The sequence below is a fragment of the Aplysia californica genome, unplaced genomic scaffold (genome assembly GCF_000002075.1).
Source record: "Aplysia californica isolate F4 #8 unplaced genomic scaffold, AplCal3.0 scaffold00176, whole genome shotgun sequence".
Classification (NCBI taxonomy): Eukaryota; Metazoa; Mollusca; class Gastropoda; order Aplysiida; family Aplysiidae; genus Aplysia; species Aplysia californica.
This window is the reverse complement of record NW_004797446.1, coordinates 728,483-737,938: the sequence shown is the minus strand read 5'-3', so window position 1 is coordinate 737,938 and position 9,456 is coordinate 728,483. Positions and strand designations below refer to the sequence as shown.

The following is a 9,456-nucleotide window of genomic DNA, read 5'->3' as shown; positions in this document are numbered from 1 at the left end:
GGGTAGGATTATTGAGTTTAACCGTGTCTGAGTCTCACAACCTTTTGTTGCGTAAAGTTAGTGTTGTTGGGTTGGGATTTTTTTTTAAAGATAAACAATCTAGTTTTTAGAACAGGGCTTCTGGGGAGAGTTGGAAACATTCTTTGTCCACTGTTTTGTCTTTTCTCTGAACTGATTTTTGTTCATGGCGACTGTTGTGTTACACTTTTATTTCTGTTCAGCTAAAGTATGTGCCTTTTCTCTTATACTCACAGTATTTGGTTGGGATGACCAACGCTAATGGTTTTTGTAAGATGGGAACATAAATGGTAAAATTAGAATAGACGAATTACAAAAAACACAGATACTCGCCAGCTGACCCTCTTCCTATGAACACGTATGTTTGTGACTTAAAAGCTTGCATGCAAATCGTTTTAAAAGAAGTTGGGAGCAACGTTCTATCCAGCGGGCGTCTGAGAGAGATTGAGTCAAACTCCTGCCATGTTTATGCCGTGAACGTATTTGCTACCACAGAATTACAAAGTTATATCTGCTAAGTACACAGTTTTAAGAAATGTGACGTAACAAATTTGTATTTTCACAACATGTCAAGCTTTTGAGAGGCAATTCTTTGAATATCTTGATAACTTGCTTACTTTACTTTATTCGTCCTCTTGTACCTCTGGGACGTTGAGGGGAGAAAGAGCTTTTTGTCCGGCAACTTTGATAGCCTGGGTGGGTAGAATGTTGTATGTTTTCAGGATATCCTTCACATCCTCAATCCCGTTCTTTCTTGGTCTTCCTCTTACCTTGCACCCTGATATTTTTCTGCAGTACACTTTATTGACTAGCTGGTGAGGTGTGTCATACGTGTCATATGTCCAAACCACCTGATTGTTTGCCTCTGAATGTAGTGGAGGACAGGTGTTGTTCCCATCATTTCTCCGATTCTATTATTTCTGATCATGTCCCGTCTGGTTTTGTTGACGGCTCTCCTTATACATTTCATCTCGCAGGTGGTTGTCTTACGTTCCAGACTTTTGGTCCATGTCTGGCATTGGTAGGTCAAGGTGGAGATGAAGATAGAATTAATGAGCGTGTCTGTGGTCTCCATGGGGATGTTAACTTGATAACGACTCCGAAAAATGGTACGATTTTGATAGAGCAGATAGAATATTTTAATTTGGTTTCTGACTTCATGTTCTTAGTAAATAAAAACAGCCAAAAATGTCAGATAAAACATTATGATTCTAATGCAGCGTATTTTTTTTTCACCTGCCTGCCAATAACGTTCCCAACAGGCTACTGACACTCTGTACGTACCTGGGTGGTGGACTGAGATTTAGTATCGTGTCCGTCGTTGGCCAAACGATCTAGATTCTGACGGGCGGCTTTTAAGGTACGCTGGGTACTGCCACAGTGAACATTTTTGTTTGTGCTCTAAAATAAGTATAGTGAGATTCAGAATAATCAATACGGGTACCCCCCCCCCCCAAAAAAAAAAACAAAAAAAAAAAAATATCTGTGTATGATTTCACTAGCATTGTTTGTTGCTGTTAAAAGTTTAAGGTAAAATTGGTTCGACAGACTGAAATGTTTGTATTTGATTTTTTTTGGAGGTTACCTTGGAAAATCTATCTCCAGTTTTACAAGCGCTGTGTGTGGCGCTTTTGACAACAATCCGATGACCTTAACTTTAACACCAGCATGTCTTTATAGCAAAATGTTTTCAGGGAGGAATGACACATACAGTAACGTCTGCCCTGGCTGTAGAAATGGGGTTATAACAATGGGTATCATTTTCCCACGACCTGGCCCATTTATTTTGCTGGGTATGTTGTTATTGTCATAAGTGACGTGCACTCGAACCTGCGGAAAGTAGGCACTTTTGTTTTACGGGAAAGGTCTACTTTAAGTCTGCAATATGAACCTTACTCGACCTACTGGGTCGTTAACGGGTGTTCTGGCGTGATTTGCTCCTTCTTTTCTAACAAGCATCTACCTTCCTTATTGCTCCTCCTTTTTGTGTATGTTACTCTCTTGTAACACCTCTATTCTTTGTAAAACTCCTACTAGAACCAATGGAGTTAGTTAAGGAATGGGTATCACTTTTCCACATAATTGTAATAGGTATGTTTGTTATGTCATGAATGACGTGCAGACGAATGTACTGAAACAACTCCCCCGTTATATTGCTTTACGGTAAAGGTCTGTCTATTTCAAGTCTGCATTTTTGAATTTTCAGACCTACTACGTGCACCCGGGGTTTCTAGCAGGGGGGGGGGGAGGGAGAGATGTAGGCAGAGACAGAGAGAGGGAGACAGAGACAAAGAGGGGGTGGGGTAGAATAGAAGTAAAAAGACCGTGATTCCTACAATGCAACAAGACAATGTGTCTTTTGTCTACTTTCAGTTGGAGAACCCTTGTGTTAAGTTTTGACTCATTTTGACGTGGGATTTATTACTTTGTGTAAGTTTGGCTTCCAAGTCGGTATTTGGTGTCCAATGGTTCCACCTCAAATCAAAACTGTTGGCTTAAATAAATTCGCAGTGCCTTTTTTTGTTTCACTCTCTCGAATACAACAGCTTCCTGTGCCTTTCGTACGATGCGCGCGACTTTATGAATTGTTCGCTTTATCGTGACTTTATATCGAAATCCTTTTGGGGGTAGTTTTTGTCAATGAAGTATCATTTGAAAACGCTCTTGTGTGGTTTGCTCCTTTCTTTCCTATCAAATACTCATGAATATCGTCCTTATCACTCCTCTTTCTAGTAACACACTATACCTCTAATGTTCGGCACTTATGTGACCCAACTGTGTTGCAAGTTCCGTAAAACTCTTATTACAATAATACATTATAATGAAAGAAGAGAAGAGAACAACAGTAAGCAACCACGGACAAAACCGTCCAGTTCTTGTCAAGGAGACGATGACAGGTCGGTTCACAACCTGGCGCCTCCTGGACTGGCAAGTTGTCAAGTAAAACCCGCTAACCGCTGGGGCCCGGATCGTCACCTCGTTGACTTCAATTCGTCGAGTAGGAGCTGAGAGAAGTCGAGGGCATGGAATGAGAATTCGCTGTCCACAACCATAATATTATTGTTGTTGTGAGAATGAAACCCTTTGACTGCTCTCCCCTTTCGTACTTTCTTTTAAGTGACGAGGTTTCTTTTTTCGTTCACGTAAAGCTTGTCACCTGGGTAGTGCTATGCTTTTATCTATTCTTTGAATATAATTTTCTGATAGAAGAATAAGTCGTGGTTTATGGGACTTTTCAGAGAATGGTCAACTCGTCTCATGCTCAAAGTAGATAACAGATGAAGTTAGCCTGGTCGCTATATAAACAGATTACAGAAACGGGTGGTAATCGATGCCCGACTCCTAAATGATCTAAGGTTAATCGATGGTGGAATAAAAACTGTTACATTTAAAAGAAAAAGAAACTTAAACAAAAGATGCAGTGAATGTTTTAGAACAAAAACAAATGGCTGTGTCACAAATTTTAACAGTTTCTAACTTACAACTGTCTTAGTTTTTTTACAAGCTTTTTTCATTGGTTCTGGAAAAACCTGTTTGGAAACATGAATACTATACATGATACAATAAAAGTATTGTGCGGCCACTCGTATACGAAGTCCCTGTACTAAAGACCAGAGTTCATTCATAAGCTATGAAAGTCTGAATTTCAATAAGGAAATTCTCCTTTGCCCAATGTCCTCTCAGAGTGTTTGGGTTGGGTTACACTTAGGGGGTTAGAAAAGAGTACCGATGGCTATTAGATTTCATGAAGAAAATACAAAACAAAACAAACCAAACAATAAAACGGAGGTTTTGTTACTCCCAGAGATATAGAATGGAACACTGGCAGCTCTTGAATTTTTAGAAATAATAGCAAAACAAAACAAAAAAGTAAATTGAGGTTTGGTCGCCCTCAGGGGGTTAGAATGGAGAACCGAAAGCTCTTGAATTTCTGGTAAATAAAAACAGAACTTAACAAAACAAAGTAAAAAAAACCTCTCTGGAAGGTCGGCTCGAATGCGTTTGCTTGGGTGTGTGATGATTGTATGGTAAGGTATTCACTATGCTGGAGCGAGGTAAAGAAGGAAAGAGCAGCAAAGAAAGGACAGGAGATGACGTTTTCTGTTTGGTGTACATGTTTTTGTTGTTGTTGTTGTTGTTGTTGTTGTTGTTGTTGTTTTATGAACTTTCTTGATCTCTTATAATTGTGATATTCTTGCCGTGCATCTTGAGAACGAGCATATTGTAGTAAAAAGAAAAGCAAACGAAAGAAAAAAGAAAGCGTGCCTCTTTCGCTTAGATCGTGATTATGGTGACAAGTGGCACATTACTACATGGTTGTCGGTTTGGTACACGAAGTTGTAAGAAAACTTTGAAAATATTTGTAATGCCTTTCGGGCCTTTCGTTTGAAGAGTTTCATCCTACTTTTTCTCTTACCCCCCTTTCGGTCTGTCTGGCTTTCTTAATTTTTCTCATCTGTATAATATGAACGTTATTGTGCAGGTGGTTGGAGGGCGTCACTGGTAGATCCTATTTCTTTACATTTCATCTGTTGTTTCCGTCTGTTTGTTTTACTTTTTCTCTGCACTAAATGACCACTGCTGTGTCGATGTGTTTCTGATTTCTCTTTACTCAAAGCCAAACTCGAAGAGTTTCATAACTATTCTCCCATCTCGATCAATTCTCTAGGCAACAGATGTCACATAAAAAATCAACCTACTGAGGTTTTTTTAGTACATTGCCATACGCTACCGTATTCTATCAAGCTAAAGTCAGTACTGAGAACAAGGAGTGATTTTGTTGTTGGTCGTTGCCATGGACATAAATACCAATTGGGGAAAGATTGTGATTTATTTCAAAGTAGACTAAATCTGCCAGCTGTTTCTACTCTCTAGCTCAAACCGATCGGCATAATTATATTTCAAAGATTAGTTGAGCCATGGAAGCACATATGTAACCCCCCCCCCCCCTCTGTTTGTCTGTCTCTTTGTTTGTCTCTCTATCTGTCAGTCTGTATCTCTTAACTTTTTTATTTCTCTTTCTCGACTCGCTTTCTCTCTATCTTTACTCGTATTATTATTTATTATCTCCTTTTGCCACGTACATGTTTAAATTGAGCGTACGCACGACACAGAGAGAGAAAGAGGGAGAGAGAGTGGGGGGAAGAGATAGAGAGACATGGAGAGAGACAGAGAGAGTTAGACAGACAGGCACCGATAGGAACAAAGAGACAAAGGGATAGAGACGAAGAGAGCGACAGAGACACACAGAGAGAAAAAGTGAGAGACAGAGATAGATAGATAGATAGATAGATAGATAGATAGATAGATAGATAGATAGATAGATAGATAGATAGATAGATAGTAAGAAACACACACAGAGAGAGAGAGAGGGAGAGAGAGAGAGAGAGAGAGAGAGAGAGAGAGAGAGAGAGTACGAAACAGAGAGAGAGAGAGAGAGAGAGAGTAAGAAACAGAGAGAGAGAAAGAGAGAAAGTAAGAAACACACACACATAGAGAGAGACACAGAGAGAGAGAGAGGGGGGGGGGGGGAGATAGAGAGAGATCATCTTTCCGCATCCCCACCTGCTGATGGTTGAGGTCAGGGTCATCCACGATCTGGCCTGTCCTTTAATGTTTGCTGAGCTAGAAGAGATGTGTGCTTGCTCGTGTGTTCTCGTGTGTCAATGACTATGATATGTGTACTTGTGTTTTAATGCTGCTGATGCCTTTTATTAGTTCTGAACGAGCTTTAATGAATCGCCTCTAAGGGCTGTGTGTGTTAGATAGATAGATAGATAGATAGATAGATAGATAGATAGATAGATAGATAGATAGATAGATAGATAGATAGATAGATAGATAGATAGATAGAGAGAGAGAGAGAGAGAGAGAGAGAGAGAGAGAGAAAGAAGAAGAAGAAGAAGAAGAAGAAGAAGAAGAAGAAGAAGAAGAAGAAGAAGAAGAAGAAGAAGAAGAAGAAGAAGAAGAAGAAGAAAGATAAATTTACAGAAAATGTGTAAAACGATTGCAAATTAAACGTTTTATTTTATGTCTTCAACCAGAATTCCCCAGCCCACTGTTGGCGGGTGCTCTTGTGTGGTTTGCTCTTTCTTTCCTATCTGAGATCTGTCCTCCTTATCTCTTCATATTTTACTCTCTAATCTGTACTCTGTAATCTTCTTCAATTTTATGACCTATTTGTGTTGCAAGTGCCATAAAACTCTTACTAAATCTAAAACTAAAGCATCCTTGCTAGGGAACCTTGGCTCAGAAGAACAGCATTAGAAGAAACTAAAGACAGTTTGTCTAGTCAAACAAAACTCGTCAAGCTGGCAGTTGCTCGAGTCGAGGTGTGAACAACAAGTTGTACTGTTTTCTTTTGCATCAACCGAATGGGCAAAGAACTGTTCGCAGTAAATAAAATGTTAGACCACAAGGAGGCGTCCGTACGTCTGTCACAGAACATTAGCTTCTTTTCCAAAGACTTTCCAAAGACATTTTTGTCCGTTACGGTGATACCACATACCGGTTCAAATTAGAATTGGTCTAAGCAAGTTTTTGTCCCCCGTGGAAAAGAATTGTAACAGTGGAATCCAGGATTAGGAACCCACCTTTACCCTTCCCTTGTCATTGTTCTTATGTTACAGTACAGTGAAATACAACCCCGCTGTTTCGAAGTCGATTAAGCACAATGAGATATAGAGTTTGTCTATCTTGAGAGAACCGCTGGGTACTGAGCCGCTGACGTAGACGATTTTATGGTGCTATACAGTGTTTCTGGAGTGTTCCTTCCTTCCTGCCAAACATCTATCGTCCATATTTCTCCTTCTTCTTCTCTATGTATGACACTCTCTAGTAACATCTCTAAGCTTTGACACGTATATGATCTAATTGTTTTGTAAGTGCCATAAAACTCGTACTAAAACTAAAAGACAAAAATGATGTAAATGTCGTTCACTCTGCCATCGGAAAAGTACCTTCACTGTTCTTTAATTCCGAAGCTTGATTGTGCTACATGCGATTGTTCAGCGTCAACTACGTCCTTGTAATAGACTGAAGAAAGGGTCGTTCATTCATGAATGTGGGTGGTTGGCGGGTCCTCTACTTTGCAACTGCTGTAAACTCACTCTCCAAAGCTAGAAACATTCTTAAATGTCAAACTGTGTTTGGTAAAAAAAATCGAAAGTGATCTCGATCTTTAAAATTTTTACTCTCACAATGTCCTCAAAACCTTGACAGAGTAATGTAGACAAAAAACAAACAAACAAACTTGGAATCGAAACCACTTTGCCTGCATTCTGCATCGAAGAGCCAGGCCTGAAGACCCCTATTGAGACATATTAAATGACAGAAGCAGGACTTGGGGTCAGAGAGGGTTAACAGCTTGGGATGGAATAAATAAATGCAAAATAGTACTTAAGATAGAGTTACTGAGAACAATGGACAGAGCAAATGACAGAGTTATCGACTTATGATAGTCAAAAACAAAACCGAATTTAAAGATAGAGTAGCTGGGAGCAATAGGACTTAAGATACAGTAAATGAAAGAAAACAACAGTACTCAAGGAAAAAGTCAATGACAATGATAAGACTTAATATAGAATATTTCCGATTTCGCAAGCAGAACTCCCCATATGCTTGTCTCGGTCTGTCGTGCCGATTTGTCAAACTTTCGGGTTTCCAGGGTCCGAGTCATTATTGGCTTGTCACCAGCATTTGATAGTGCCACGGGGATTTCCTCGCGAGCCGCAACCGGGGGGACAATCTAAAGACAATATTGAAGCCCCGCTCTGTCAAGTGTTTGTATAGTAGTGACGCGCACCTTCGATGGGGGAGCACATCGGAATTTGATAAGTGTAACCCCCGAGGCAGACTTGACGAGTCTTGAGGATTTAGATAACGTTTGGTCCCTTTTCTTTGTGCAGAAACAACCTTGACATACCTATAAGAAAATGCAATTTGCCAGGTCTACAATGTAGAAGAAAAAGGGATGAAGTTTGATTTTTGGGGTGTTTCCTTTTTGCTCGTCTTTCCATGTCTTCAAAAGAAATACGACGAGTGTCGACGAGTGCTTCGACTTCGGGACCCTTTGTGTTCTCGCTGAGCTGGTAGATTTGGTGGAGTGTGAGGTTACAGGCGGAATGGCTTGAGGTCTAGGTTGCTGTTCAATGCAGCTTTACTTTTGTGGCAAGTGTTCGTATCGATGTTTTGTTTTCGTGTACACTCTTGCCTTTGCATTTTCCGCCTAGTTTAGCTCGTGTGCGTCACTTTGAGACGTGTGCGAGCAGAGGTCACGCCGGTCATTGTTCCAAAAGGGCATGACCTTGACAATTACAAAAATGTACTCGGAAAATTCGGACTTTAACTGGAGTTGAATCTTTTTTTTTCCTCTCGGGACCTTGAATGACAGGCGAATTCTCCGTGTATTCCGTTTAAAGTGTGACAAAGCCAAGCAGAATAAACAAGCTTTTAAAAAAAGACACAAAAAAAGACATTTCAGAGGTCACAAATATGGGCAGTCGCATAAGTGTGTGGAGGACGTTAAGGACACAGATGCAATTTTTTGTCCTTTTGTGACAGTCGTCAAGTTTCCTGTACACGGTTACAATCTGTTTGTACTAGCCTCTTTGATGTAGCGGGTAAGTGCTTGACCATCGCACTCAGGAAGCATCAGTTCCATTTCCATGTGCAGAGATGATTTGTTTCGAGTTTCTGTCGGTCTTTCAGCTGGACCCTTGTATCCCTCTCAACCTTAGTTGACCCTGACAGACAGGGTCGGAACCCCTCTCCTAAATGATCTAAATTGTGTTGTTGGTGGCGTAAAACACCTACCTGGAAAGTAATTTTGTTTTGAGAAAAGGTAATACAATAGTTGCGACAGAGAAAAGTCGAACTTACAAAGTTATTCTGGCACTACTAGTGTGGCCTCCAAATGTAATATCTCTCGTCATCTCAAGGCCTTAATGGTGAGATCTCAATCCACAATGGTATGTGAGAAACACCTTCAGTGTCCAGTCTTTGACCACACTGACCACAGCAGTCAACAGGACGAAAGGCGTGGACTTATTTGCTATGGGTGTGACTTGTATTACTATTATTAAGACAACTATCTTCTCCAGCCAAGAGGCACTGGAGGTGGTTCTGTGAAATAAGACTGCACACAGTTTGGTTAATGAAAAGGATTCCAAAAGACGCATGTTAGATTGGCGAGGGAAATCGGATAGATCTAGATATAGATCTAGGAAAAATGTTTCCTTAGTGTTGCGAAAATCTACAGTCCATTGCTCAAGTATATCATGGGATTACGCAAAAATATTATGACAGTGAAGATACAAATGATGATGAGAAGAACGAGGAGGACAAAGAGAAGAAGAAGAAGAAGAAGAAGAAGAAGAAGAAGAAGAAGAAGAAGAAGAAGAAGAAGAAGAAGAAGAAGAAGAAGAAGAAGAAGAGTTA

At 40.2% G+C, this 9,456-nt stretch overlaps 1 protein-coding gene across 1 annotated transcript in view; it reads left to right on the top strand.

The window, feature by feature from the left end:
• The window catches only part of LOC101855488 (calponin homology domain-containing protein DDB_G0272472), a gene marked incomplete in the record, with an annotated part of 217,513 nt that overhangs the window by 36,182 nt on the left and 171,875 nt on the right, over positions 1–9,456 (top strand).